Genomic DNA, 12,735 nt, shown 5'->3' with positions numbered 1-12,735 from the left:
ACTAACAAGATAAGCTGATAAATTGATATCAGCTTGTTTATTCATTCCATTGTGAAACGTCCAGGTAAGAAGAGGAAACCACTTCTACTCTGGCAAAAAGAAAACAGAGGATTCGGGCCAAGATGGCCAACTAGAAGCAGCAATGGTGCATGGCTCTCAGAGAGAGGAATGAAAGGGGCGAGTAAATACAGTACCTTCAACTGAAACAGCCAGGTACTTGCATTGGGACTAATCAAGGAAACAACTCAACCCATAAAGAACAATGAAAAGGAGATAGGATGACGGCCCACCTGAGAGTGACATAAAGCCAGAGGAACCTCCCCCACCAACGGAAGCGGTGAGTGAATGTGCAACCCAGGAAACCATGCTTCTCTCACAGATCTTTGCAACCCTCAGGTCAGGAGATCCCTTCATGGACCCACTCCAGCAGGGCCTTCAGTCTGACACAAAGAGCTGTGTGGAGTCTCAGCAGAACAGTCACTCAGACATGCACAGAGGCCCAGTTTTGCAGACTCTGGCTCTGGGCATCCTGGCAAAAGTGACTGCAACTCCAGCAAGGCAGGAGGTAGGACTTCAATACACACCCCTGGGAAGGGGGCTGAATCCAGGGAACCAAGCAGTAATGGTCTGCGGACCCCACTTCCATGGCATCACACAGGATAAGACCCACTGGCTTAGAATTCCAGCTAACCAGGGGCAACAGCGTCACCACTACCTAGGAAGGAGTTCCTGTGGGGAGTGGGGGCCACCATCTTTGCTGTTTGGATGACTCAGCTGTTCCAGCATGCAGGCCCTGGAGAGTCCAAACCAACCTAGGCCAGAAGGAATCCCCCAGCGCAGCACGGCTCCTCTACCAAAACGTGACCAGACTAATCCATTCTTCATCACTGGGCATGACCTCACAAGGGGGGCCTCCAGACACCCTCACCAGTGTTCTCTGGCCAACGAAAACTTCCTGGGACAGAGCTCCCAGAGGGAGGGCAGGCTGCCATCTTTGCTATTTGGGCAACTCAAACATTCTAGCCTCTAGGTTTTAGAGAGCCCAAGCCAACTAGAGGCAGAAGTGGTACCCCAGCACAGCACAGCTGCTCTATGAAAGGTGACCAGGCTGCTTCCTTAGCAGGTCTCTAATCCCGTTCCTCCTGACTGGGCGAGACCTCCCAGTCGGGGTCTCCAGCCACCTCCTACAGGTATGTTTAGGCCAGGCACAAGTCCCTACCTCCCTGGGATGGAGCGCCCAGAGGACGGGGCAGGCTAACATCTTTGCTGTTTCACAGCCTTCACTGGTGATACCTTCAGGTAGGTACTGGAAAATCCGAAATGACTAAGGACTGCAGTGGACCCCCAGCAAACTACAACAGTCCTGTGGAAAAGCAGCCAGACTATTAAAAGAAAAAAAAAATCCAAAGGTGAGCAACCTCGAAGATTTAAGGTAGCCAAGTCCATAAAGATGAGAAAGAATCAGCACAAGAACACTGAAAACTCAAAAAAACCACAGTGCTCTCTTTCCTCCAAATGATCGCATCGCTTCTCCAGCAAGGGTTCAGAACTGGGCCGAGGCTGAGATGGCTAAAATGGCAGAAATAGAATTCAGAATATGAACAAAAACCAGGCTGGTGTGGTAGCTCACGCCTGTAATCCCAGCACTTTGGGAGGCTGAGGTGGGCAGGTAACTTGAGGCCAGGAGTTCAAGACCAGTCTGTATTTTTAGTAGAGACGGGATTTCACCGTGTTAGCCAGGATGGTCTCAATCCCCTGAGACCCCTAATCCACCCACCTCGGCCTCCTTAAGTGCTAGGATTACAGGTGTGAGCCATCACACCTGGCCTAATTTTTGTATGTTTAGTAGAGATGGGGTTTCATTATGTTGCCCAGGCTGGTCTCAAACTCCTCACCTCATGTGATCTGCCCACCTCTGCCTCCCAAAGTGCTGGGATTACAGCCATTACTGGCCAACATGGTGAAAACATGTCTCTACTATAAAATACAAAAATGAGCCAGACATGGTGGTGCGCACCTGTAGTCCCAGCTACTTGGGAAGCTGAGGCAGGAGAATCGCTTGAACCTGGGAGGCAGAGGTTGCAGTGAGCTGAGATCACACCACTGCACTCCAGCCTGGGCAACGGAGCAAGACTACACCTCAAAAACAAACAAAAAACAAAAACAAAAACAAAACAAAACAAAACTTTACTGAGCTAAAGAAGCATATTGCAACCCAATGGAAGGAAGTTAAAAAATCATGATAAAACATTGCAGGAGCTGCAGACCCACAGAGAGTAACATAACTGACCTGATAGAGCTGAAAAACACAATACAAGAATTTCATAGTGCAATCACAAGTATTAATAGCATAATAAGAATAGATCAAGCAGAGAAAAGAATCTATTCTCAGAGATTGAAAACTATCCTTTTGAAATAAGACAGGCAGACAAGAATAGAGAAAAAGAATGAAAAAGAATAAACAAAATCTCCGAGAAATATGGGATTGTGTAAGAAACTGAATATCTAAAACTGACTGGTGTACCTGAAAGAGAAGGGAAGCATGGAATAAAGCTGGAAAACATATTTCAGGATATCATCCACAAGAACTTCCCCAACCTAGCTAGACAGGCCAACACTCAAATTCAGGAAATGCAGAGAACTCCAGTAAGATACTCCATAAGATCATCCCCAAGACACATAATCATCAGATTTTTCAAGGTTGAAATGAAAGAAAAAATGTTAAGAGCAGCTAGAGAGAAAGGCCAAGTCACCTACAAAGGGAATACCATCCAAGTAACAGCAGACCTCTCAGCTGAAACACTGTAAGACAGAAGAGATTGGGGCCCCAATACTCAACATTCTTAAATAAAAGAAATTTCAACCCAGAATTTTGTATCCAGCCAAATGGAGGTTCAGAAGCAAAGGAGAAATAAGATCCTTTTTAGACAAGCAAATGCTGAAGGAATTTGTTACCACCACACCTGCCTTACAACGGCTCCTGAAGGAAGCATTACATATGGAATGGAAAGACAAGCCACTACAAAAACATACTGAAATACACAGGCCAGTGACACTCTAAAAGGTATCACACAAAAAGTCTGCAAAATACCCAGCTAACATCTTGTTAACAGGATCAAGTCCACACATATCAATACTAACCTTAAATGTAAATGGACTAAATGCCCCAATTAAAAGACACAGACTAGGCTGGGCACAGTGGCTCACGCCTGTAATCCCAGCACTTTGGGAGGCCAAGGCAGGCAGATCACAAGGTCAGGAGATCAAGACCATCCTGGCTACCATGGTGAAACCTTGTCTCTACTAAAAATACAAAAAATTAGCCAGGCGTGGTGGCAGGTGCCTGTAGTCCCAGCTACTCGGGAGCTTGAGGCAAGAGAATGGCGTGAACCTGGGAGGCGGAGGTTGCAGTGAGCTGAGACCACGCCACTGCTCAAACAAACAAAAAAGACATAGAGTAGCAAGTTAGATAAAGAAACAGAGCCACTTCTATGCTGTCTTCAACAGACACACATGCAATAATATACATAGGCTCAAAATAAAGGGATGGAAGGAAATCTACCAAGCAAATGGAAAACAGAAAAAAAACAGGAGTTACAGTACTAGTTTCTAACAAAACAAACTTTAAACCAACAAAGATCAAAAAAGACAAAGAAGGGCATTATTACATAATGGTAAAGGATTCAACTCAACAAGAAGAGCTAATTATCCTAAATATATATGCACCCAACACAGGAGCACCCAGATTCATAAAGCAAGTTCTTACTTAGAGACCTCCAAATAGACTGAAGACTCCTACACAATAGTGGGAGACTTTAATACCCCAATGAAAATACTGAACAGATTATCAACACAGGTAATTAACAAAGATATGATGCAGGACCTGAACTCAGCCCTAGATCAAGTGGACCTGATAGAAACCTACAGATGTCTTCACCCCAAAATAACAGAATAATATATTCTTCTCATTGCCATATGGCACTTACTCTACAATCAATCACATAATCAGAAGTAAAGCACTCTTTAGCAAATGCAAAATTGACATCATAACAGTCTCTCAGACCACAGCACAATCAAATTAGAACTCAAGACTAAGAAATTCACTCAAAACCATACAATTACATGGAAATTGAATGCTCTGGTCCTAAATGACTTTTGGGTAAATAATGAAATTAAAGCTGAAATCAAGACATTCTTTGAAACAATGAGAACAAAGATACAATGTACCAGAATCTCTGGGACATAGCTGAGGCAGTGTTAAGAAGGAAATTTATAACACTAAATGCCTATATTAAAAAGTTAGAGAACTCTCAAGATAACAACTAACATCACAACTAAAAGAACTAGAGAACCAAGAGCAAACAAATCCCAAAGCTATCAGAAGACAGGAAATAACCAAAATCAGAGCTGAATTGAAAGAGGTAGAGACACGAAAAATGACTCATAGGATCAAAAAAATCCCAGAGCTGGTTTTTTGAAAAAAATAATAAAATACATAAACGGTTAGCTATACTAGTAAAGAAGAAATGAGAGAAGATTCAAATAAAATCAGAAATGGTAAGGAGAAGACTTCACAGAAATACAACCAACCATCAGAGAATATTATAAACACCTCTATGCACATAAACTTAAAAATTTAGAAAAAAATGGATAAATTCCTCAACACACATACCCTACCAAGACTGAACCAAGAAGAAACTGAATCCCTGAACTGACCAATAATGAGTCCTGAAATTGAGGCAATAATAGCCTACCAACCAAAAAAAGCCCAGGACCAGACAGATTCACAGCTGAATTCTACCAGATGTGCAAAGAAGAGCTAGTATCATTCCTATTGAAACTATTCCAAAAAATTGAAAAGCAGGGACTCCTCCCTAAGTCATTCTATGAGGCCAGCATCATCCTGATACAAAAAAAAAAAAAAACTCCAAGCTGATATCCTTAATGAATATCAATGCAAAAATCCTCAACAAAATACTGCCAAACTGAATCCAGCAGCACATCAACAAGCTTATTCACAATCAAGTAGGCTTCATCCCCAGGATGCAAGGTTGGCTCAACATACAAAAATCAATAAATGTGACTCACATAAACAGAACTAAAGATAAAAACCATATGAGTATCTCAATAGATGCAGAAAACGCTTTCAATAAAATTCAACATCTGTTCATGTTAAAAATTCTCAATAACCTGGGTGTTGAAGAAATATACCTCAAAATAGTAAGAGCCATCTATGACAAACCTGCAACCAACATCATACTGAATGGGCAAAAGCTGAAAGCATTCCCCTTGAAAACTGGCACAAGACAAGGATGCCCTCTTTCACCACTCCTATTCAGCAGGGCAATCAGGCAAGAGAGATAAATAAAGGGCATTTAGAGAGGAACAGAGGAAGTCAAACTATCTCTGTTTGCAGATGACATGATTCTATATCTAGAAAACCCCATCATCGTAGCCCAAAAGCTTCTTATGCTGATAAGCAACTACAGCAAAGTCTTAGGATACAAAATAAATGTACAAAAATTGCTAGCGTTCCTACACACCAACAGCAGTCCCACTGAGAGCCAAACCACAAACAAACTCCCACTCACAATTGCTACAAAAAGAATAAATTACCTGGGAATACAGCTAATTAGGGAGGTGAAAGATCTCTACAGGGAGAACTACAAACCACCGCTCAAACAAATCAGAGATGACACAAACAAATAGAAAAACATTCCGTGCTCATAGACAGGAAAAATCAGTATCATTAAAATGACCATACTGCCCAAAGTAATTCACAGTCTCAATGCTATTCACATTGAACTACCACTGACATTCTTCACAGAACCAGAAAAAAACTACTTTTAAATTCAAATGGAACCAAAAAGAGTCTGAATAGCCAAAGCAATCCTAAGCAAAAAGAACAAAGCTAGAGGCATCACGCTATCCAACTTAACTATAATACAGAGTTACATTAACCAAAACAGCATGGTATTGGCACAAGAACAGACACACAGACCAACAGAACAGAGAACCCAGAAATATGACTGCACACCTACCACTATCTGATCTTCAACAAACCTGACAAAAACCAACAATGGGGAAAGGATTCCCTATTCAATAAATGGTGCTGAGATAACTAGCTAGCCATATGCAGAAGATTGAAACTGGACTCTTTCATTTTGCCATATACAAAAATAAACTCAAGATGTATTAAAAACTTAAATATAAAACACAAAATTATAAGAACCATGAAAGACAACCTAGGCAATACCATTCAGGAGATAGGCATGGGCAAAGATTTCATGATGAAGACACCAAAAGCAACTGCAACAAAAGCAAAAATTGACAAATAGGATCTAATTAAACTAAAGAGCATCTGCAGAGCAAAAGAAACTATCAACAGTGTAAACAACCTACAGAATGGAAGAAAATTTTACAAACCATGCATCTTACAAAGGTCTCATATCCAGCATCTATAAGCCACTTTAACAATTTTACAAGGAAAAAAAGCAAACAACGCCATTAAAAAATAGGCAAAGGACATGAACAGACACTTCTCAAAAGAAGACATACATGTGCCCAACAATCACATGAAAAAAAAAGCTCAGTATCACTGATCACGAGAGAAATACAAACCAAACCACAGTGAGATACAACCACACACCAGGCAGAATGGCTATGACTAAAAAGTCAAAAACCAACAGATGCTGGCAAGGTTGCAGAGAAAAAGAAATGCTTATGCACTGTTGGTGGTAGTGCAGATTAGTTCAACCATTGCAGAAAACAGCACAGTGATTTCTCAAAGACCTAAAGACAGAAATACCATTTGACCCAGCAATCCCATTACTGGGTATATAGCCAAAGGAATATACATTGTTCTATTACAGAGGCACATGCATGCGTATGTTCATTGCAGCACTATTCACAATAGCAAAGACATGGAATTAATCTAAATACCTATCAATGATAGACTGGATAAAGAAAACATGGTACATATACAGCATGGAATACTATGCAGCTATAAAAAAGAATGAGATCATGTCCTTTGCAGACACATAGATGGAGCTGGAGGCCATTATCCTGAGCAAACTAACACAGAAAACAAAATACTGTATGTTCTCACTTGTAAGTGGGAGCTAAATGGTAAGTATACACTGACATAGAGGGGAACAACACACACTGGGGCCTATCAGAGGGTCAAGGGTGGGAGGATCAAAAAGAATAACTAATGGGCACTAGGCTAATACCTGGGTGATGAATTAATTTGCACAGCAAACCCCCATGACACATATTTACCTATGTAAAAATATCTCCCAAAAGCACTCTACCTGCACATGTACCCCTGAACTTAAAAGTTAAAAAATAAAAAATAAAACCATCAAGCCAGAAATAAAAGAAAAAACAGAAATCAAAAAATTTAAGGTTTTTTTTTTAAACCAAAAAATTTTAAATGTTCATTCGTTAACCTATTATACAGCAGTAAGTGTCAAATTTCTAATCCCTCACTGGACAGCTCTCAGAATGTGGAACCTGCCTAGTCACTGGCCCATTAAGTCAAGGGAATAAAACTCCAACCCAAGGCTCTAATTCCTTTCACTATTTTGAAAACAAGAGTGGGATGCAAAATATAAATGACAGAAGGTAAACAGCATTCTCAACAAAAACATCACTAATCAAGGAATGTGATGAAAATCATGATCACTCAGGAGAATAACACCTACCAGTTGTGATCCAGTAGGTAGTTTTCAAGCTTTCTTAGTAAGAGGCACAAAGTGGACTTAACTGAAGTCCTTCTCAATTGATATGAAATGGATATCAATTTCATATTAATATCACATTAATAATCACAGCACATGTGTTGAAAAATTTCCTCACTCTCATAGCACCTTTAAAAAATCTATGAGTAGTGCTACTAAAAATAAATTTTAAAAATTCTATAAAATAGTATCATATCAGCAAAAAGTTTAAAATAAATAGAAGATACAGTTCAAATGTCACATTCTTTCAGCAGTTTTTCACATTTTTCTAAAGCAAGGGTCTGCAAACTACTACCTAAAAGTCAGTTCTAGTTCAATGTCTTATTGTAAGTAAAGTTTTATTACACGGCCATTGGCCATTCATTTACATATCAGTAATGGCTGCCTATCGTATAATTTAAAATATATATTTGGTCTTTGTCCCCAATTGCTGGCACAGAACTTCAAAAATCTTGAGAATGTTCTGGGTGATAAGAGTGTCTTTTGCTATTCATAACAAGACTCTTTTGACCATAGCTGAGCTCATGCTAACAAGGTAACTCATGGTGGGGCCCTTAGATAGTTTCAAGGGAAGGGCTGGCCAAGTCAAAAAAACTAAGCAAGTGAGTAGAAGGCTGGTGCTTGAGTTCAATTACATGGCCCATAAATCAGGTCACATAATTGAAGCCTTGATAAAAACTCAAACAACGAGGTACAGGAAGCTTCTCAGTTGGTGAACATGTCAATCTGCTGGGAGGGTGGCATGCCCAGCAAGGGCATGGAAGCTCTGTAGCTCACTCCCTCTCAGTGCCTTGCTTATACATTTCTCCCATTTGGCTGTTCCTGAGCTGTTTCCTTTATAATAAAACTAAAATTGTAAGTGTTGCACTTTCCTGAGCTCTGAGTCATTCTGGTGATTACAGAACCTGAGGGAAGTTGTGGGAACCCCTGAATTTGTGGTCAGTTGAGCAGAAGTGCAGGGAGCCCATTTCAGGCTGGCATCTGAAATAGAAGCAGTCTTGTGGGACTGGTTCCTTAACTTGTGGAGCCTGTACTAACTCTAGCTAATTAGTGTCAGAATTGAAAGATCTTGCCTCTAATTTAAGAGGTTTGCACTGATTCTATGTAGTATCAGGATTGAACTGAATTTTAGGACACCTAATTGGTGCCAGAGAATTGGTGTTGAAAAATGATGTATTTTCATTTACATGGCTGCCTTTCCACTACAACTGCAGGGTGAGTAGTTGTAATAGACACCATATGGCCCACAAAGCCTAAAATACTTGGATCTTTATAGAAAATGTTTGCTTACCTTTGTTCTAGAGAGTCTTTCACAGCCTCCTGTTTCACACATTTTTGGTCCATATCTCTAACACACTACCGATTATATTTATGTATTTACATTTATATGTATTTACTTGTCTATCTTTCCCAGGATATTACTACTTGAAGACACAAAACAGTCTCATTAATCATTATATCCTTACCACCAAATCCTTGGTATGTGGTTGACAACAGCTTAATAAAACATCCACTCCAAAAAGAAGCTTCTTAAAGCATGTTTCTATTGCAGTGCTTCTTATCTACTACTTTGACTAGGCCTCAGTTTTGCTTTTAAAAAAAAAAAAAAGGTAAAAAAAAAGTACTTAAAAAACATAATTATTAACATGTTAAAGCCTACAAAAACCATAGATATCTAACCCAATCTTCCTTTTCAGTCAGGAAAATAAGGCCTAGAAGACTTAATTCAGTTGCCCGACTAATCAGTAGCAAAGACACGATTAGAAACCAAGTTCAAAATTAATAATCTTTTCACTAACAATAACCTTTCTAACACCAAAAATGAAAAGTAATATAAATAAAATTAAGCTTTGTTCAAAATATCTTCCAAAAGCACTCTACATTCAGGCTATTCAGAGTACAAGCCAATGAGGAGACAGAAGTAAAATACGAATCAACATTCTGCTTCCTTCATCAAGAAAGTCTTATTATGAGGGAAAAAAAAGAAAGAAAGGTTAGTTAAAAGAAATAGTGTACTTAGCACAGATGATTTGCATTCTGGCACAAGTTCCTTATCTCCTCTTAGAACAGCAAATATTTCACGAATATGCAAACCTCATCTGTGGACCACATTTTGACTAATAAATGTGCTAAAAGAACATGCAGTACAGCAGCAGAAACAATAATAGAATGATCTATCATATATAGAAATCTTTCATATATACAGTTTCCACTTACGAGGGAAATAAAAGGAAAAATAACATCATTTACCTCATTTTCATGTATGTGAGAAAATACAGATACACACATACATACACACACACACACACACACACACACACACACACACAGAGAGAGAGAGAGAGAGAGACCGAAACACAGGCTCAGAGATATGTAACATAGCTCAAGGTCACAAAGCCATGAAAAGACAGACCAGGATTTGAATTCAGATTAGTCATACCACAAAGGCCAAGTTATTTACAGAAAACCAGGACACAAAAACTGATTGGATTCAAATACTATTTATTCATTAATACTATAAATATAAATGTAGAGAGTCAAGTACATCACCTTATAGTTATAATAGACCTAAGAGAAGCAAGTACAAGTTGGAGCTAGAAAGAGGCACCCCCCAAATTATATACACTTCACTACAGAAGAGGTGGTGCTCTCTGACCAGTCCTGTTTCAGGAAAAGAAATGTAAGAAACACTGAAAGGATAAGAGGACACTACTCTATCCAATCAGATGAATCTACATGCAATGAGCACACTACTTTACTCATGCCACTCTCTTATAAAAGCCTCTTGCTCCATATTGCCCAAAGTTCTTAGCTTCAAATTGACCAAACTTCATTTTTCTTATATACAAATGGGAATACAAATGCCTACATCATAAAGTTATTAATTGAGAATACCGTATTTCCTTTTTCCAAGAAATATTTTTTTAATATTTTAACATTTCTGAAATAAACATGTAACTCATAATTGATGTATACCTTTAATGTAATTGTTGGCAACAAGCCCCCCAAAATCTGGCCATAAACTGGCCCCAAAGCTGGCCATAAACAAAATCTCTGCAACACTGTGACACGTTCATGATGGCCATAAAGCCCACACTGGAAGGTTGTGAGTTTACCAGAACGAGGGCAAGGAACACCTGGCCCACCCAGGGTAGAAAACTGCTTAAAGGCACTCTTAAGCCACAAACAATAGCATAAGGCATCTGTGCCTTAAGGACATGCTCCTGCTGCAGTTAACTAGCCCAACCTATTTCTTTAATTCGGCCCATCCCTTCGTTTCCCATAAGGGATACTTTTAGTTAATTTAATATCTATAGAAACAATGCTAATGACTGGTTTGCTGTTAATAAATACGTAGGTAAATCTCTGTTCGGGGCTCTCAGCTCTGAAGGCTGTGAGACCCCCAATTTCCCACTTCACACCTCTATATTTCTGTGTGTCTTTACATCCTCTAGTGCCACTGGGTTAGGGTCTCCCAGACCGAGCTGGTCTCAGCATGTAATAGTGTTTCTTCTCACAAAGAGCTGCTACTAATATTAAATCAAAAGAGTCAACAGCCTAGCAACATACCTTACAAAACCTTGTAACTAGTTTATCATTTTATTACATTCGGTACAAACAAGCAACAACAGATAATTCTGGTTTTGGAAATAACTGTTTTCCAGAACTTTTGTTTATATGTAAATATACACATTTAATGCATGATCTTTATTTCTCCTCCTCCCACCCCTTGCCATCCAGGAGACCCTGATCATGGCAACTGCAGTTTTGCTAACCATGTCATTTGCCAAATATGTGACTCCTGAGGTTAAGAGACAGATGTGAGTTACACAAGGATCCATAAAAAAAGATAGAAGCTATATCTAAAGAATAGGTTTGAATTTTCTGGGAAAGAAAAACATTTCTAGGAAGAAAACACTATTTAGAATACACAGTGCCAATTCAAATTTCCTTATCTGGAATGCCCTCACTCCACCAGTCTACTGTGCAAACTGCGGCTGACCCTTTCAAGCCAATCTCAGGGGAATCCTCCACCTAAATGTCTTTCCCAACTGCTTCAAATAGTTCATCGCTTTCTTCTCTGTAATACTGTGGTATCTAATACACTTTCACTCAAAGTCACAAGCAAAGGAAGGGTAGAGCCAGGATTTGAATTCTGACTAGTCCTACCACAAAGGCCTGAACACATTATTTAGTATTTTTTGATTTACACATTAGTTTCCCTTATTAGAATTTGAAATCCTTAAAGATAAGAATCAACTTCCCAATCCTGTTCTGTCCTTAGAGTTGGGCATACCATCCCTATACTATGCTCCCATCAACTACCTAGAAATAGAAGTACGTTTAAACTAATCTGCTTCTCCTTACCAAACGGTCTTTACAGTTCTGTCAGGGTTGAAAACCATACAAGAATGCTGCTGACATATATTATATAACGTTAATGAAGACCATAATATGTATCACCAAGTCTGAAAAAAATAGACAAATAACCAAATTTACAGTAACTAGTTTCCTAGATAAGTCATTCCTAGAACACTTCTGTGATGGGTCCTCTACTCTAGGCACTGATTTGGAGCACCAAAATGATAGTCACCACAATAATCCTTTCCCCATCCACTGTTTCTATTGCCCTCTGTTCCTAGTTCTGCTCCAGTACTAACCTGATCCAGCTGGGACCAAGCACGTACCTACTGATGGACCCAGGGACACAGATAATGTTCTCCCCCTGCTCTTCCCTTTGTAGCCCTGCTCCTTCTGGCCCATTGCCATTTAAACTCTGGTTAGCTAAACACAAATAGGTATCTGCAGATTCTCTTCAGGACAGTCCAAGTCCACCTGTAAACAACTCCTTTTTGGTTTTTGGGCCCCAAAATCACTCTCAATAGTGCAGAGACAAAAACAAACACACCCTGAATCGTGCGTTAGTAAGTAATCTATACAACATTTCTTAAATGGAACTAAGGAACATGTGCAACCCCAAGGAGCCATAAGA

At 39.6% G+C, this 12,735-nt stretch overlaps 1 protein-coding gene across 5 annotated transcripts in view; it reads right to left on the bottom strand.

Annotated features, from left to right (window-relative positions):
- NBEA (neurobeachin) overlaps positions 1-12,735 on the bottom strand; it is a 726,287-nt gene that overhangs the window by 691,488 nt on the left and 22,064 nt on the right. The window lies entirely within an intron of this gene.

Source organism: Macaca thibetana, chromosome 17 (assembly GCF_024542745.1).
Source record: "Macaca thibetana thibetana isolate TM-01 chromosome 17, ASM2454274v1, whole genome shotgun sequence".
In the NCBI taxonomy this organism is placed as follows: domain Eukaryota; kingdom Metazoa; phylum Chordata; class Mammalia; order Primates; family Cercopithecidae; genus Macaca; species Macaca thibetana.
Note: the sequence above shows the minus strand (reverse complement) of the source record. Positions and strands in the feature narration are given on the sequence as shown.